The following is a 19,002-nucleotide window of genomic DNA, read 5'->3' as shown; positions in this document are numbered from 1 at the left end:
TTTTCTGTCCCTAGAGCTGAACTCCCCACTAGCAAGGTCCTTGGGTTCCCTTCTACCCCATGATAAAATAAGATGAAAAACTGCTGTGTGCGATGATGGCATCTTTACTGTCACTCAAGGAAGGACAATAATAATATGGAGATTCAGGGCTTTGTAGTCCAGGGTGTGTATGTGAAAGAGAGCCATTGCTCATGCTTCCGCTCATCCAGCCTCTGCAAGTGCTGCTGGTGCAGGCAAGTCAGTGGTTCTCATCAAGTGTGGCTGTGAGGTTAATGAGTTCAATTGCCACATTTTATTGTGGTGATTGTGGTTTCTTGAGGAGGGCGTTGCCAACTTTGAGCTAGATCCTGTGGCTCTTCCTTCAACGTATGCAGTAATTAGCAGGTGTTAATTTTTAGCCATGAGAAATGTCATGAATGGATTTATTCACTGTTCAGTGAAAGAAAAAGCACAGCATGTTGAGTCTCTCCCCACTCCCCAACTGGCAGTCTTAAATGCTTGTCACAGACACATTTACTGATGTTCAAATCTTCAGTCCCCAGGAATCCCAGGGTATTATTGGAAAGCCCATGACATTCCAGCATGGATGACTTTGCTTGGTCCTTCCTAGTGCTTGGACAGGAGAGCTCCTGAAAATCTTATATAAACTGCTTCTGAGTCCCATAAGGGGAGAAAGTTGGCTTATCCACCAAGAGAGATTTAGAATCAAATTGGCTTGGATCAAGTGCAGAATTGGGAGATCTTCTTGAACCAACTCTGCTTTTTGAAAGCCAGGCTAAAATACTTGCTGGGAAAACCTTTTATCTTCACCCATAGTTGGGCCTTGTGGACAGACAAGTCTATGTGATGGAGCTGGAATTGCTGCCATTTAGAGAAACCCAGGCTTGAAGAAAAAATGTATTCTAAGACAAAAAACTCATTGGGGGTAAGATTGACCCCTCTCTCCCACAGACAGTCATAATCTAAGCAATCATAGCAATCTATTTTAACAATAGAAAACAAAAGTGAGTTTGAGCAGTACAACAAGAAGAAGGAAGAGGTGAAGGCAGAAGAGCAGGTGAGAGGGTGGGGGAACAGGAGCAAAGGGAAGAGGGGCAGGCTCAAAAGAACAAAGCTGGAGGTGAGGGGCGGGATCTCATTTTCTCTGAAAGCCCTCAGCGCCGCCCCCGCTTGTTCATACCTGGTTAAAAATGTAACCTCTTGTCTGGACTCTGCCAGTCTAGCCAATTGATACATTCATCTGTAACCCCTGGGCTAGGTTACTGCAACATGTTCAGTGAGAACTGCCCTTGACAGTAACTTGGAAAGTACACCTTGTGAAGAATGCTGCTGCCTGCATTTTGGCATTTTGTAGAGTGACAGTGATAGGCACATGTAACACAGATCTTACAACAGCAACATTGGTTGATGAGATGTTTCCATGAACAATCCCAGCTCTTCTTCATATTGAAGGAACATCTCTCATTTTCCAGATCTGACTACTAACTACATCTGTTATCCAACAGCTGTTCTTGCAATTGCTCTCCTTCAGGGAGGTGCCATTGGTTGTCATTAGATCCTTTGCCTTTTTGTTAGTGGTCCCCATCCTTTGGAATGGTCTTCCAGAGGAGGTGAAGACAGCATTTTCACCCGTAAATTTCTATGAACTCTGAAAGGCTGTTTAATAACAGAAATTCCCTGGATCAATTATCATTGGTTGGAAGTTCATCTTTTGAACATTGGGGAGAAATTGGTGCTGTTGATTTAGATCTGTGTTCATGTTTTTATTATTGTGTTATATGGTTTGCTGGAAACTGCTTTATGCATGGTTAGATGTGGGTATAAATTCTATAAACATTAGTTCTCCTGCCATCTCAGCTGCATCATTTTGCACACCTTACAAGCAGAGATGTTCCCTCTTTCCATTGTATGCCAGTGTGTCTATGGGCTGTAGCACATGCCTTGAGCCTACACAAAACAAAGTAACTGGGCAATCTCCCAACAGCTAGGCTTCCCTTGGCACCAAGGACTGCCTTCTGATTCATCACATGGTGGCAGCAATGTGGCAGTTTCTGGTGGTTCGGGCTAATTCAGAAACAGCTGCCTGCTGTATATCTGAAATGGGGACCCTCCTAACTTTCTTTGGAACCTTAAATAGAGATGGAGTTTCCAGATGGAGTTTATTTCTAATCCCATTGAACACAATGAAGTCCTTCTATGTCAAAGCACTCAAAACTCCAGAGAACTTCAAAGGCTGGAGCTGAAGTGCATCTTACTAGTGAAACACTGGTCAGACACTGATTCTTCTTTATTTCTGACATGGTAACAGGACTAAAATATTTCTTCAATTGCAGAGAAATAAAGTGGGTTTGTTTATTGCAATTAAATGATCAGGTGGGGGGAAAGCACACTAGGCAACTAATCTCAGTCTCTCCTGGTACACTGAACATGTTCACCTTAATCCAGTTTATTTGATTGATTTCAAACATCCGAATCCCACTTAGGTCATAAATAAACATGGCTTATAAGCAATCAGGCAATAACACTGCTACTGAATACTTAAGAGCCCTAAATCAAACAATTACAAAGATGCCAAAAAAGAAGAGCCTTATGGATAGAGATGGGCTTAAGTGCTGTGGGGCAGGATCTCCTGGGAGTCCAGGTCAAAGCCTTTTAAAGGAGAGAATGGAAGATCCTGCTGTAGACCCACCCAGACATTGTAGGGCAGGCTCTTGCTGCAATGGTTGTTTCTCATTCTATTTTTGTCTCGCCATTCTTCCAGAAAAGTCACAGTAATACAAATGATTCCCCTCATTTTGTCCTTATAAGAATCCTGTCAGTGAAATTTAATTATTATTACTACTTTTAGACTGTGTGTATCCTGCCTTTCCAGAGACCTATTCAAGGCAGCTCACAACATTAAAACAAATACAATCAAATTATAAGAAAAATTATCATAAAATCATCTTCCAAGTTGTTGTCCAGTACCCTTACCATACCACAAGGACTGTACAGCCATTGTAGTCTCCCAGGACACTTGGGTTGACCTGAAAGTGAAGATTGTTTAGCAAAAGAAATCACTGAATGAGTGTTTCATGTGGTTTGATACTATCCAGGTGGGGGATGAATCACAATGTGTGGTTCCTCTCCCATAGTAGATCCTTAATTAGGTTAGTAAGCCTGGTAAAATTGTGCTATCACTGCTGTTACTGCTATTGTGAAAGGCTACTTGGCTTATCTTATATAAACAGGAGTCTGCTGGCATCTTAAAGACGAATTTATTTATTTATATATTCAATTTAAACCCCGCCCTACACTGAAGTCCCAGAGTGGCTTACATAATGGGGTAAAAGTCCCATTAAAACATTACAGTCCTAAAAACAAAAACATTAAAACCATCATAAAAACATCCTTTAAAATAGTCAATAAAAACATCCATTAAAAATCCCCACCCCTCCCTCCCCCCACCCTTCAGCAGGCATCGATATGGTAGACCCTGAGGGTCACCAATTGAAGGCCTGGGTAAAGAGGAAGGTTTTAAGGAAGGATGAGAACCACTGAAGAACAGTGCCCCCTAAACCCAACCCACGGAACTGTTCTAGAAGAATACCATGAAATACCAATGGTATCGAAAGTGGCTGAGAGGTCCAGAAGAATTAACAGGGAGGAATTCCCCCTGTCCACCTCCCAGTAAAGGTCATCCATCAGGGTGACAAAGGCCATTTCTGTGCTGAAACCCCACCTGAAACCAGATTGAAATTGATCTAGATAGTCAGCTTCCTCCAGGAGTGTCCACAGTTGTGTAGCCATACTGTCTCCAGGACCTTCCCTAAAAAGGGAACACTGGCAACTGGATGGTAATTATCCAGAACTGTAGGATCCAGGGAGTGACTCTTCAGAAGGGGGTGAACCACTGCCTCCTTAAGAGTCAGCGGCATCATCCCCTCCTCAATGAGGCATTAACAACACCCTGGATCCACTCAGCCACTCCCCCTCGGCTTGATCTAATCAGCCAAGATGAGCATGGGTTCAGGATGGTAGGTCGCATCCCTGCAAGCAGCCTGTCCACATCCTCAGACTGCAACAACTGAAACTGATCCATCACAACATGACCAGATGGCCCTCCAGACAACAGTCCAAACTTCACCAGGTAATGATCCCTCTATGACAGACAGAATGGCAGTCTAGAAAGAGGAGAGGGGGAAAACTGTTGCATGCTGCCTTATGTGCTTTGAGAAGACTATTTGACAGCACATTCCCTGCTCCTCCCTGCATGAATTACACAAAACCTGCTCAGCCAGATACAGTACAGGCAATGCAGAGAGGGGCCAATGTCAGCAGCAAGCCAGGAGAGGATCATTTGTATGGATTAACAGGAGAGTTTCATAGCCTGCTGATTAAAGAAGATGTGATTTTCAACAAACCAATGGATTATTTTGTGCACAGGGTGTAAAAGCAGAAATGGGTGGTTCCCTAAAAGTATCTGCTCTTAATTCCAACTCTAGACTGGCTCTCTTGTAACATCAGCAGCCTTCCAATAGCTTGCCACAGTGGAAAAGGCATAGGTGCAAGTGCTTCACAAGCAGTCTTGGGTCGGGGGTGGGGTGGGGGAGTAAGGGGGAAATGGACAGGACTTCTGAGGCAAGGAGAAAGTACAAATCTATACAAATCGTATTCTGGGTTTTTTTTTCTGAGGCCAAACTTACAAGAACTAGGCAAAACCCACAAACTGAATAATAAAACAAAGCCCCCAATAATCCAAATAGGTACTTGGCTAATTGGATTTTTGCTGTTTAAACTTTAAAAGTCCTGTTTCCACATTGATTCTCCCATTTTCTATTGTAGCTTATGGGGAATTTCTTCGGACATCCATCTGTACAGGGGACATTTTTCAAGGTAGAGGAACCTAACTGGCAGGGTGGCTTTGGGAGACTCTCATGGTAAGAGCACCCAGGTTTGGTGCAGTTTGGTTCAGGGGGTCCAATTCTATGGGTCCCCAAAAGGGTCCCCAAAAGAACAGCAATGGCGTAGGAGGTTAAGAGCTCGTGTATCTAATCTGGAAGAACCGGGTTTGATTCCCAGCTCTGCCACCTGAGCTGTGGAGGCTTATCTGGGGAATTCAGATTGGCCTGTACACTCCCACACTTGCCAGCTGGGTGACCTTGGGCTAGTCACAGCTTCTCGGAGCTCTCTCAGCCCCACCTATCTCACAGGGTGTTTGTTGTGAGTGGGGAAGGGCAAGGAGATTGTAAGCCCCTTTGAGTGTCCTGCAGGAGAGACAGGGGGGATATAAATCCAAAACTCTTCTTCTTGTTCCCATCTTATTAGAAACAATAGGAAACAATGGGAGATGGAGCTTAAGTGATGTGCAGATTGGGGTTACCAGATCTGGAAGAGAACTGAGTGTTGATTTGGCAGAAGCAGCTGAAAAAGCTGAGAAGCAACTGGGTGGAAATCTTGCCCTAACATATATTTACCGTTGCCATAACGCAGAGACCTATGCATAATTGACCTTTGTTATTCCCTGGGTGCTCTTTCAGTTCTGCAGACTGCTCTTTGGACTTATGAATGCTGAAAGTACTTTTGAAAGGGTAGTCTCTTCTTGTTCTACTTTTTATCCGGGTAGGCCTGCCATGTTGGGGAATGGACAGCTGAATTATTTGCTTATTTAGTCTCCTGTAATCGACACAGATGACTCTGTTTCAAAAGAAGAGTTCGGGATTATATTCTGCTCTGTTTGACCAAAAAAGGACAACTCACATACAATCAGCCCTTTGGGAGAATTACTAGAATAACATAGGTGAGCTTCAGAGATGTGCAGATTGGGAAGAGTGTAGTTGCCAAATCAGTAAGAGAACTGGGTGTTGATTTGGCAGAAGCAGCTGAAAAAGCTAAGAAGCAACTGGAACAGAAACTCCTTGAGTACAGAGGTGTGTCTTTGTCAACGAAGAGCCTGGGAGAAAGAAGAAAGTGTGCAATCAGACTGTGCTGAAGCCAGGGGGTGTGCCAGGGAAACAACTTCAACGTCAGATCCCCTTTTCATCTCGGGCTATTGCAAAGGAGAAACTAACTCATATGCTAGAAGATGGCTTCGTAAAGCATTCTACATCTCCCTGGGCTTCCCCAATAGTCACTGTGAAGAAATCTAGTGGAGAATGAATTAAGCAAATGTGATGAAAAATCACAATACCCTTACATATTCATACAACGTTTTTATAAAATAGTAGAAGAACATTTGTTGGGTCTGGAACGGCTTCTAGAATTATTCACAGGCTCTAGATTTAAAATGGCAGGGAAGTCATTCATGTCAGTTTGCCAGGAATTGCATGGTTTTCTTAGGACCTATTGTCAGGGAAGAACATTTGCAGCTCCTTCTGAAAAATTGGCAATCCCAGAAACTCGGGAGCAAATACAAAGATTATTTCATCTCCAAGGATTCTAGAAAAGATCAGCAAAAGATTTCTCAAAGAGAGCAGCACCACTATTATCAGCTAACAAAGATCAACTTTGTGTGGGAGGCAGAGCACCAGAAAGCATCTGAGTCATTGAAGGAGGGGCTGCTTAACTATGCAATCCTTAAACTCCCAAGCTCTTCTCACCCATTTACTCTAACCTTTAAGCTTCAAAAGTTATTGTTGCTTTTGTATTTGAAAATAGTTTTCTTTTTTCAAACTGAGGTCCAGAAGAGGTACTCTAGGGGATACTTTATAAGGATGGTAGGCACATTCTTTGTATGTCCAACCAACTAACTTGAAGCCAGGGCTCTCCAGACATTATGAGATTGTCTAAATGCCTGTCTTGTATGCATAACTTGTTAAATGTGTTGTCAAAGGATTATGTTGTCACTGCACACTGTGCCACAGAGAGAAACACATCTTACCAGGACATGCCTGTGAAGACGCCAGTTACAGATGAGGGTGGAACATTAGGAACTGAAACTACCAGACCACGGCCCCATTGCCTGGACAACCCACAGCAGCCAACTTCTTAAGTTATTAATGATAACATGTGTTCAAGTGTTACAGGGTAGCAGATTCCTTCTCCTCCAACATTCTTCATTTCAGAGGATCAAGCTGCCTGCTACCTTGGGAGACTTGTGTTCAGATCTCATAACATGTAAGTCAATCTTTAAAAGAAAATTTGTCAGTCCTTATTTGGATCAGCACAGTGGTAGAGAGTTCATTAGTAGAGAGTTCATTGCCTCCTGGTACCTCAGTGGCGATGAAGTTGGCCAAACTGCTCTTAGCCAGCACATACTATATTTTCCTATGCCCTCTGCCCCCTCGTGGAATTCCCTTCCCTCCTTCTGATGGGAACTATACTTCCCAGGAGACCTTGTGAGCCCCAAGGTCTCCTGGGAACTGTAGTTCCTCAGGCCGTTTTTACTGCGAACAGGCCTTTTGTAGCCTGAAAAAGTTCTGAAAAAGGAAAGGAACTAAGGTAAGTGTGGGAAGGAGGGAAGGGGGGTGCTGCAGGGGGGCACCATGAAGGGGGGCAGGGGGAAGGTTGAGGGGCCTGGGGGCAATTTTCTGTGCCTCCCAGGCGTGCGCCCGGTGCACGGCGCACCCCCCGTCCTCTTGTAGCTTTGCCACAGCTCTGTACTGCCTGCTTGGTAAAAATTGCCCCCCACTCCACTGGCAGCTGCTATAGCCACAAAATGGCAGACTGAAATAACATGCATCCCAATCTTTCACTAATAATGACTCAGGGCAGAGACTGATGTTTACGAAGGAAATGGCACAGTGGAGAAAGGCTTAATCCTAGGTAGTGAGGCCTTACTGAGGTCTGGTTAAAACATGCAGGGGTTCCTGAAAAAAACGCAAAACAATTAGGGACCATTTGAACCTATGAGGAATTTTATTTATTTTTTAAATTTATTATACCCCAGCTATAGACAAGATTTCTAGGTGGCTGCTACATTAAAACATCCCCATTTATTTATTTATTTATTTATTTATTTATTTATTTATTTATTTATTTATTTATTTATTTATTTATTTATTTATTTGTTTATTTATTTATTTATTAAATTTATATACCGCCCGATCCCTGAAGGGCTCCGGGCGGTGAACAACATTATTTGAACATCAACAGGAGCGGTCATACAAATATAAATACATAAGCTCCATCCCATAAAATAGCTTAAAACTCATAAAAACAGCGAATAACCATAATACATAATAACAACAAGAGGCGTCCAACCCCAATTTAAAACCTTCCCCCATGAGGGGGGGGCGGTGGGGCCCCTCAATATGAGGGGACCCTGATGTTACTGTCCCAGGCACAGAGCAGTGAGGGGGCACCGTTCAGCAGCTGGACACTCCAAAGGCCCGGTGGGCACCGCAACATACAAAAGTTAAAATCCCAACCCTACCCCCCACCCCCACCTCCAAACCAAACTTCACCAAACCTGGGTGCTTTTATCTGGAGAGTCTCTTGAAGCCACCTGGCAAGTTAGGTGCCTCTACCTTGAAAATGTCCCCTGTACAGATGGACACCCCCAGAAATTCCTTATAAGCTACAATGGACCCCAGTCAATTCAAATGGAAGAATCTACGTGGAAACAAGCCCTTTACAGTTTAAATAGCCAAAACTTAATTATCATTTTTTATTTTTATTTTACTATTCAGTTTGGGGTTTTTTGCCGGGTTTGTGTATTTGGTCCCAAAAAACCTGAAAAAAGCAGAATAGGGTTTTTCAGTTTTTTGCTGATTTGGCTTTAATGAATCAACAAGCCTGAATAGAGCTTTCCCATCTTCTGCTTCCAATTATGTAATCTATTTGATTTCCATTCTAGCCATCTGGTGATGTCCATGAATACTATCATCTGTTTGGTTGTCTGAAACATGTGTTTGCAATGACCAAATTGCTGCCCTCACAAAATCCTATGAGTCCCTTTCCTGCTTTGTTTTGTGCTCCTAGCCCAAATCTGCCAACAATATTTGATTCTGTTTTGTTTCCTACTTTTGAGTTCCAGCCACCTATGATTATCAGTACACCACGGTTAGGTATGTGATCAATTTCTTCCGGAACACTTGCATAAAAACTTCCAGTTTCTTTCTCATCAGCATCTGTCGTAGGGTGTCAACTTGAATGCCGATTACATTGATAGGCTTTCCCTGAATTTGGACTAATATTATTTGGGCAGACTTTGCATTATAACTCCTAACTGCGTTTTCTACATCTCACCTCACTACTAAAACAATTCAGTTTATTCTGTGTTCGTAATTCCATGAGTAAAATACTTGGTAATTTTCTAACTGAAAATTTTCTAACCCAGTTTATTTTAACTGACTCGTTCCCAGGACTGAAATGTTTAAGCATTCAGTTTCTCATTTTAAAATGTCAAGCTTACCTTGATTCATGCTTCTTATGTTCCCTGTTCTTATTATATGTGTCAAACAGGTTTAGACTTTCCTTTTGCATCCATTCACATCAACAACTGAATGTCCTTTCGGCTTTTGTCCAGTTGTGTCATTAAGAACAGCACTACTCATATTTGTCCTCCACTCTTTCCCAGTAGCTAATTCAGTGACATCTGACCTGGAGGTATTGTCTTCCAGCATTATATCTTTTTCATCATAGGATTTTTGAGGTAAGGATTGGTCAGAAGTGGTTTACCATTGCTTCTTCTGTAAAGTAACCGTAGTGGCACAGCCATTATCTATGAAAGATCCTCCGCCAGTGTCATCTTCCGCTGCTGCTGCCCAGTAGCTACTCTTCGAGGATTTCTCTGTCTCCATCACCACTGGAACAATCTGTTCTCTTCTACTGATGTTGCCATTGATCCTTGAAGGGGATGGACATATCTTAGTCTGGTGTCTCAGCTGCAAAGATTCTGTCATGGATGACTCTGTTAGGATTTTAGCCTTTTGCCAGAGTCTAGACGCCTTACAGAATTGCTCTCAGCTTCACTTACACATGTACAGACCCCCTCACTATATTAAAATGTTCATCCAAAAGTGGGGGATAGGTTTTGTTTAAGTAGTTTTTCAGATGGCTGAGTAGTGAGCTTGCTTTGCCTTACCATTTGATGAGTTATAGAAATAGGATTACTTTAGAACTGTTGCTAAGCATGATGCTTGTATAGACACACCCATCTATCCAGATCAGGATATCTGATTATGAATGTTTTTGTTCTAGCCATTTTAACAAGCAAGAAGTCTCCTAGGACAAGTTTCCTTTTCTACAGACAGGACTGGAAAGCCAGCAGAACCAGCATGCCCTGTCACCTTCCCTTTCCCCTCTTCCAGGGGTGACACTGCAAAGAAGGTAAGGCCTCCTTTTACATTTTCTTCTAATAGTTGAAGAGAAAATTCAGTCAGCATAGCTACTGCTGCACTTTAAATGAGCAGTTTCACAGGTCTCAAGCCCTCAGCAGCCTTCCAGATAGCAGGGATCATAGTCTGCCATAATCCCCTGCCAGCATGATGGTTGCAGGGGATGATGGGAACTGTAGTCCATAACATCTGGAGGGCCGCAAGTTTGACACCTATGCGGTCTAGCCAATGGTTTGGCTTTTTAGTATGGTCTAAATTTATTTGGTGTGGTATGTGTGTGTGTGCCATCAAGTTGCATCTGACATCATGACCCTGTAGGGTTTTCATGACCCTGTAGGGTTTTCAAGAGACATTTGGAGGCAGTTTGCCATTACTTGCTTCTACATGGGCTGAGAGAGGTCTGAGAGAACTGTGACTGGCCTAAGGTCACCCAGCAGACTTCAGGTGGAGGAGTGAGGTATTGCATCTTGTTCTCCAGATTAGAGTCCTCTGCTCTTAACCACAACTCCACTCTGGCTCTCTTTGGTGTGGTAATCTAGTAAAACAAAACAAAAACAAAACAAATAAATGATCAGAGCACGCACAGATGAACACAACTGCAAAAGCTTGGGACCCCCTTTCACAGACTTTATGTCCAGGGTTGCCATCCTCCAGTTGAGCATGGAATCCTCTCAGAATTACAACTGAACTTCTGGCTACAGAGATCAGTCCCCCTGGAGGAAACAGCAGCTTCAGGGATTAGACACTATGGAATTACATGCTCATTGAAGTTCTCTCCCCTCCCCAAGCTGGAGTTGGAATCCCTATATTGTGAGCACTTTTGTGGGTCTATAATCCACAGCTGAGGATGCAAAAAATTAAGCTGAGGACAGCAAAAAAAAAAGTGTACTGGGAGGAGGCCTTATTTCTGTTCAAGACGTCTTTCTTTTAAAAATGCTTCAAAATGCACCTTTTACCCTTAAGCTGCCTACAAGATGTCGCCTGGCTGGCTGTGCAGAATGCAGAGCTCAGGGGGCATCATGTTTTCCAACTGACAGTTTTGCTCTCTGATCAGTTTCAACCTCCGCTTGCACCTAACATTTTGGGTGCAACTGAAGGGATTCTACCTGCCACCTTTTGCTGAAGGTTGCCTCAGGATGTTTGCTCTGTAAGCTAAGATCCTGAGCACCTTTTCAGCCCAAAAAGCACATAGCTATACTCAGCTGATCTTGCCAATTCTGGCAATATATAGTTTCTCTATTTCTTTTTAATTTTCAAGGAGCTATTTTTGTAGCTTAGTTTTTCTGTGCAGTTTGTGGAGGGCAGTCAATCCAATGCTTTTCAATGGACAGCAGACCTGTCTTCCGAGCGGCTAAGATTCTCCTATGTGTTTCTGCATAGCTACAAAGATAGCTTCTAAAAAAAAAGTAAACTAAACATTGCTGGAATTGGCAGGATCAGCTGAATATAACAGTGTACTTTTTGGGCTGAAAAGGCATCTAGGATCAGAGCCTGCAGAGCAAACATCCTGGGGCAACCTTCAGCAAATGGAAGCAGGGAGGATTCTTTCATCTTCACACATAATGTTGGGCACAAGCTGAGGATGAAACTGATCAGAGAGCAAAAAGGTCAGGTGGGAAACAACTTCTTTCCCTCTCTGACATCTTTGCTGTCTGGAAAGCACCCAGAAGCCCCCACTTTTTAAGACGTCTCCAGATGTCTTATTTTGGGTGTGTGGAGTGAAAAGAGGCAATTGCCTCTTTTAAAAACATATCACAGAAGTCATAGGTCTTTTTTGTGCTGTGTGGAATGGACCTATATCAGGACCCACAGCATAGGCAACACTACTCTAGGCACCTAGTAAATTTTTAAGAGACCAGTTCTTTTTTGCTTCTTATCATGTATGTTCCACCTACTGGTCAACAAAACCTTATACAAAAGCAACAATTAAAGAAAGAAGAATGCACACAAGCACAGATAAATGCATTCTTCATGCCCTCACATACGGCCTCTTGAGTCGGCCAAATATCCACTGCCTCTTTATCTTCCCTTATGCCATTTTCTAATAACCAAGGCATTTTTTTTGTTTTTGGATTGATGTCAGGAAGTTTGCAGTAGCACACTTTCAACAAAAATACAATGAAGGGGACCCGAGAAGCAAATCCTGTTAGTTCCCCTTTATGAAAGTGAAATGCTGCTGATGAGAAACTAAATCAGTAATTACTGGCTTATGCTGGTATTACTGAGGAAAAATACACCCCAAAAGGACAGTTTTATGGTATTTCAGTGGTGTCAGAAGGCAAGAAAGATGGGAAAGGCAACATCACAAAACCAGTCCCTCAGACTGGAGGGCTGGGGCTGGGCATTCTCAGGTTTTTGAAGAAGAAGAGAAGTTTGGATTTATACCCTCCCTTTGTCTCCTGTAAGGAAACTCAAAGTGGCTTACAAATGCCTTTCCCTTCCTCTCCCCGCAACAGACACCTTGTGAGGTAGGTGGGATTGAGAGAGTTCTGGAAAACTGTGAGTAGCCTAAGGTCACCCAGCAGAAATGTTTTGGGTGTGTGGAGTGAAAAGAGGCAATCGCCTCTGTTTAAAACATCTTGCAGAAGAAGAAGAGTAGGGAAACAAATCTGGTTCACCAGAAAAGAGTCCACCACTCATGTGGAGGAGTGGGTAATCAACCCGGTTCTCCAGATTAGAATCCACCTGCTCTTTACCACTCCACCATATTGACTCTTTTGGTGTGTACAGATGATAGATACATAGGCATATATTTATTTAATTTATTTAGAAAGTTATGCCCTGCTTTTCTCCTCAGTGGGAACCAAAATAAATTTACAACATTCTGCTCCTCTTCTCTATTTTATCCCTACAATAACAGCCCTGTGGAATAGGTTTTGCTGAGAGAGCATGACTGGCACAGTGGATATTTAAACCTGGGTCTTCCAGATCCTAGTTGAACACTCTAACCACCTTACCATGCTGTTTCAGACACGTGCTTTGTGGAATGGTGTAGCAGCAAGTTGCACAGATGCAATTACCGGCAGTTAAAATAAATAAAGCTGTTGCCAGCACAGTCTTATCCCTGCATGCCCAGTAGGTAGGACTGGGTTGCTAGAATACTCCTTGTGTATGGTCTATTTGAGAATGGGATGGAACAGTAAAAGTTAGATTGAATGCTGTGCTCATTCGGAGGGTTGTTCCTGCCCCCAACAATGGTGAAATATGATGCCTGCAAAAAAAAGAGATATAATTTTGAACACATTTCCCCAGGACAAGAGATGGGCGTGTGTGCACCCTATTAGTTATGGACTGCTGAGCACCTCCACTTTCCTGAGGGAAACTGTACTGAGCTAAGATCCCTCCCTTGCTCATCTTAAACTGTGGATAATGAGTAAACAATGCTATTTACACTAGAGCCCCCCCCCCCTTTTATTGGTCACAGTACTATTCCAAAAGAAGGTAATTCCTGTCCAATGAAGGTATGCTCAAACAGCTCAGTGTCTTCCTGATTTTCTTTATCCTTGGTTAAGCATGCAATAAAGCTTCATGAGGTAATACAGGAGAGCTGGAAAACAATATGGCACATGTGGAAAGTGTGACTGGATCAGATGTATGTGTGTGTGTGTGTGGGGGTGGGGGGGAGTGAATAGGTAAAATTATTGTAACTTTTGAGGCCCAGCTGAGATAGTCAACAACATCAAGCTGTTGGTTCTTTCTTTAGCAGTTTTTGCTCTTCCAAATCTTTTCTTGTGCGGAAATATGCAGCCTGGAATTAAAGGCTCTCTTTTTTCTCTTCCCTCTAAAATCTCACAAGGTTGACTTTGCAGAGGATTCAGTCTCCCTGCTGTTTCTCATTGCAGTGTCCTTTTCCTTCTGATCAGCCAGACAGTCCCAAGAGCCGCCTGCTGTGAGCTGGTGATTGTAGCATCTATTCTTTGTCCATGTGGCTCCCTTCCCCCTACATTGCAAAGTAGAAAAAGCCCTCTTCTTCAACAGAGCGGCTGAATGAAGTGTTATTAGTTTTATCTGTAGTAGTAGAAGAAGAGTTTGGGTTTATACTCTGCCTTTCTCTCTTACAACTGCCTTCTCGTCCCCTCCCCACAACAGACATCTTGTAAGGCAAGTGGTCCTGAGAGAGTTCTAAGAGAACCCAAGGTCACCCACAAACAAATTCAGTTCACCAGATAAGAGACCGCTGATCTTAACCACTACTAGCCCAACTACTAGCCCACGCTTGCTATGTGGAATGCTTCATTTTATAGTGGCTCTCAAACCATTCTTGTCACCTATAAGTGTTGTATTTGAATGTTGATTGTCTTAATATATCTATATCTATCTATAGTCAAAAACACTGTGTCAGTATTCAGGAATTCAGGTGAAATTTGGGATTCTTGGTTATTGATTCCTGAAAAATTCCAGAAATATACAGGAATATCCAAAAACAATTTGGGGGGACATTTTAAGGCCCTGAGGCCTGTTTTTCTGTAATTTGACAAGTTTCCAAAGCAATGGGAGGGAACAGGCAGGCAAGGAAACAGGGACACAATTGACCTAGGCAATAGAATCAGATGTGAGGGGAAGCTGTAAAGAAAATAAATAAATATTAGTCCAAAAATGTTCTTGGTACTCTCATAGCAGCAGCAGCAGCAACAAAATCCTGCAAATATCATTGGGACAAGAGATGCTAGAAAAGCAGATGAACGGCTCAATTTTTAATAAGCACAAGCAGATCCTAAAATGAAATCTAAAATGAAATTCATGCATGCTGTTTGCCCTTGTGTTTCTCTGTACATCAATGGGAGGCAACAGAGTGACTGGTGATGAAGGGCTGCTGCTTTTGTTGTGCTTTTCCCAACAGACTTATATCAGTGTAGGTTGTTGTGGGTTTTCCTGGCTGTGTGGCCAAAGTCTGGTAGTTTTTGCTCCCAACCTTTCACCTGCACCTATGACTGGCACTGTGACATGCCTCTGAAGATGCCAGCTATAGATGCAGGTGAAATGTTAAGAGCAAAAACTACTAGACCACAGCCTCACAGCCCAGAAAACCCACCAGCCAGTTGATTCTGGCCATGTCATCCTTCAACAATACACTACAGTGTACCTTGCTTATCTCATGTCCTGATGATGGTTCTCCCATTGCCTCATGCTTGCATAGTTCCTTCCATACAGGAGTAATATGAGACCATCATTGTAACTCATGTAATTGGTAAGGCAATGGAGTTGCTAGGGCATTTGTGGATTTGGCCTATACTGTTATTATGTTGGCTCTTTTTTCTTATCATTGTGGTTTTCATACTATTTCTGGGAGATCAAAAGATATCAAGAGGTATGCTGGTGTAAACAGTGGATAGTGATGCCTGTTTTAGCTTCACCATAGGATTGCCCTGCATGTTGTTTTCCTTTATACAGGGTTGTGAAGAAAGTAAGACACCATTTCTCCCTTCTGTGCATTAGATATTAGTAGAAAGCAAATGCTATACACTGTATGTACCCCATTTTCATTTCTCTAGCTCAGGAGTAGGGAACCTGCGGCTCTCCAGATGTTCAGGAACTACAATTCCCATCAGCCTCTGTCAGCATGGCCAATTGGCCATGCTGGTAGGGGCTGATGGGGAGATATGGTCTCTCGAACATTCCTGAGAGTTTGAGTTCCCACCCCCCGTCCCAGCTGGACTCCCAGCATTTAACAGATCTCTAATAGTTTGGTCTCATAAGGGAAGGCATCTTCCTTTCTTACTTTGCTTGTCATCCTATGGAGCTGTTAGATTTTGCAAAAACATTATTTAGTATTGCAGTTGGCAGTATAGCAATCAATTACTGTGGCTGGGCTCCAAGAATTAATTAACATAGTTCCCATGGCTTCATCTTGGAAGAAGTTGTTCTGTATTTTGGCAAGTGAATCACCTCCTCTTAATTTGTTGGCTGTTCTAACTATTAAAAGTTACTCCCTTTTTTCTGGGTTGCATGTTGACTTTGTAGCCACTTTTCTCCTTTTCTCTGTCACACATAGTATATTATGAAAATGGTGCAAAAATATAATCATAAGCTATTAGACTGGAATACTCTGACCTGGATATTCCAGACTAACTGAATCCATCAGATATTAGAAGCTAAGCAGGATCAGTCCTGGTTAGTATTTGCCAGGGTGGTGTGGTGGCTAAGAGCACTGGACTGTAATCTAGTGAACAGAGCTTGATTCCCCTCTCCTCCACATGAGAGGTGGATTCTTATCTGGTGAACTGGATTTGTTTCCCCACTCCTAAACATGAAGTCTTCTGGGTCACCTTGGACTAGTCCCAGTTCTTCAGAACTCTCACAGTCATACCTTCATCACAAGGTTGTGGGGAGAGGAGGGGATTGTGATTGTAAGTCACTTTGAGACTTTGTATAGTAGAGAAAAGAAGGTATAAAAACCAACTCCTCCTCCTCTACTTCTACTTCTACTTCTACTTCTACTTCTACTTCTACTACTACTACTACTACTACTACTACTACTACTACTACTACTACTACTACTACTCTGGCTTGAATGGGAGACCACCAAGAAATTCTAGGGCTGCTACATAGCGGCGGGTAACAGCAGGCCAACTCTGTTCATCTTTTGCCTGGAAAACCGTACGTGGTTGCCATAAATTGGTCAGAACTTCATGGTGCTTTCCACCATTAGGCTTGGCGGGTTTATGTAGTACTAGGATTACAAGATCCATGTTACAGTTTGTCAGCTACACTCAAGCTATAATGTGTGGATTGTATATATATGCATAATGGTAGTGATGCCCGCACTATTATTTAGCTAAATTGGGTATTATGTGAATGGGGATAAGTTTAAAAATGCAGATAAATAATCACAATCCCTGTCTCAAGATGTTAACATTCCACATCCTGGGAGTCATTCTTTTATTATCTCATATTCTAGTTATTGAGTGATTTGAAATATGGCAAATTAAAGATGGCAAAGCAATCTAGTTTTTGCATGTGAGCATCACAGATCATGTAAGTAGCAAAGTGATAAAGTGAACTAATTTCACATAATGAAGAAAACATATCTCCATTTTTGCTCAAAAAAGTCCCTGACTATGAACATTGACTGGAGAGTCTGCCAGATTTTGGATTCCTTTGGATCAGGGGTAGGGAACCTGCGGCTCTCCAGATGTTCAGGAACTACAATTCCCATCAGCCTCTGTCAGCATGGCCAATTGGCCATGCTGGTAGGGGCTGATGGGAATTGTAGTTCCTGAACATCTGGAGAGCCGCAGGTTCCCTACCCCTGCTTTGGATAAACTAGTTTGTTTGACTTTCAGCATAGCAACTGCATCCTCTGTGAATTCCTAAAATAGAATTATTTTCAATTGCCACCCATAGCAAACATCACCTAAGATATTCTGGAGGCATGGCTTGACAGCCTATCAGGAACTACCTCTAACCCACTAAATAGAAATCATGAACCATGCTGGCCAGAGGTAAAGTAGCATCCTTCTAAGTCTGTTGATCAATGCACTTAGAAGTGTGTAATTCTATGGCACTGTTAGGGACCATACTCTTCCCTTCTGGCTATTAAATGCTCTTTCTATGTGTGACAATGACATTTGTTGTCCTGCAAGGTAAGTAGTTCTGTAAAGAAAAGCTTGGGAATTAAAATCAATTTAATTAGGTGTCCCCAAAAGCATGTTGCTTTGATTTTGCATGGATCTCATTGCTGGGATGTCTGATATGGAAAAACAAATCTGGTTTCTTATTGTGGTCAACATGCATTTCCAAAACAGCCTTTGGTTCCATTGACCTTAACCTACCTGTAGCCTAGCCTGGCAGTTCAGTTGCAAGGAAGTAATCATTTTGGTGGGAGCCATGCTTTCCTCTAGGAAACAGGTAGTCTGCTTGAAAATGTTGTTTTTAGCTCCATTGGCCAAAGGCAAAGTCTTCTCCTGGCTCTGTGCAGCTTCTCATGTACACTGCTGTGGGCCATGCAGAAGCAAGAGGTAATCAAATCAAACTGAACTCAGCTGAAAAGCCATCTGCTGCATTATCACTGTGATCAGAAGTTAAAGAAGCTAAATTTACAAAAGCATGCTTGTTTGATTCCCTAAATAAATCTTTCTAGAGCTCTGATGTCAATGCAACAAAAGATAACATGGAGATACATGCTAACCACATTAAGAAAACAGATTTGTTTTCCATATCAAAAATCCCAGCAGTGAGAACCAAGTGCGAGAATTATTATTTTCTAAAAAACAACCCTCTACTGTGTCATCTCTTCAACGGATTTTGATTACTAAGCCTTTCTGTTTACAGGAACAGGTTGGCTGGCTGGCAAGCGGAGATATTGTCGTGCCAGGAAAGAACAACTGATGGTCAGAATGGAGGAAATTTAAAATGCCCAATAAGTCTATTAACTGACCATACCTTTAGGCCAAAAGCTATCATACATTTTCCCCATGATCTGCCCCTTATCCACATAGCTTGAATGGAAACAACTTTTGACACACTGTAATGCTCCATCTGGTAAGTGACTATTTTTTTCTAGATTGTTTTGAAAGGAAACAGTAGGGTGGTTTTGTTTTGTTTTGTTTTGAAAGAGAGAGAGAGCAAATTTGACTGCATTGTCTTTAAGGTGCTACAGTGCACTCCTGTTATATCATGAGTAGCCACTGACACTTAAATGTACATGTTCATATTTTATATGAGATAAAATCACTAGCCTGATGTAATGGAGCAGATTCCATCTCTCACCCATTTCAGCTCCTTGGTTGTTGGCTAGGTGAGG

General features: G+C 42.5%; 1 long non-coding RNA gene across 1 annotated transcript; it reads left to right on the top strand.

Annotated features, from left to right (window-relative positions):
* The first annotated feature begins 4,000 nt into the window (after positions 1–4,000).
* Positions 4,001–18,724, top strand: LOC125429072. Its single transcript, XR_007243941.1, has 3 exons — positions 4,001–4,129; positions 10,123–10,251; positions 18,531–18,724. It is a non-coding gene; the product is annotated as an uncharacterized LOC125429072 (long non-coding RNA).
* Positions 18,725–19,002: the final 278 nt, after the last annotated feature.

Source organism: Sphaerodactylus townsendi, linkage group LG01 (assembly GCF_021028975.2).
Source record: "Sphaerodactylus townsendi isolate TG3544 linkage group LG01, MPM_Stown_v2.3, whole genome shotgun sequence".
NCBI classification, from domain to species: domain Eukaryota; kingdom Metazoa; phylum Chordata; class Lepidosauria; order Squamata; family Sphaerodactylidae; genus Sphaerodactylus; species Sphaerodactylus townsendi.
This window is presented reverse-complemented; position numbering and strand designations above follow the sequence as displayed.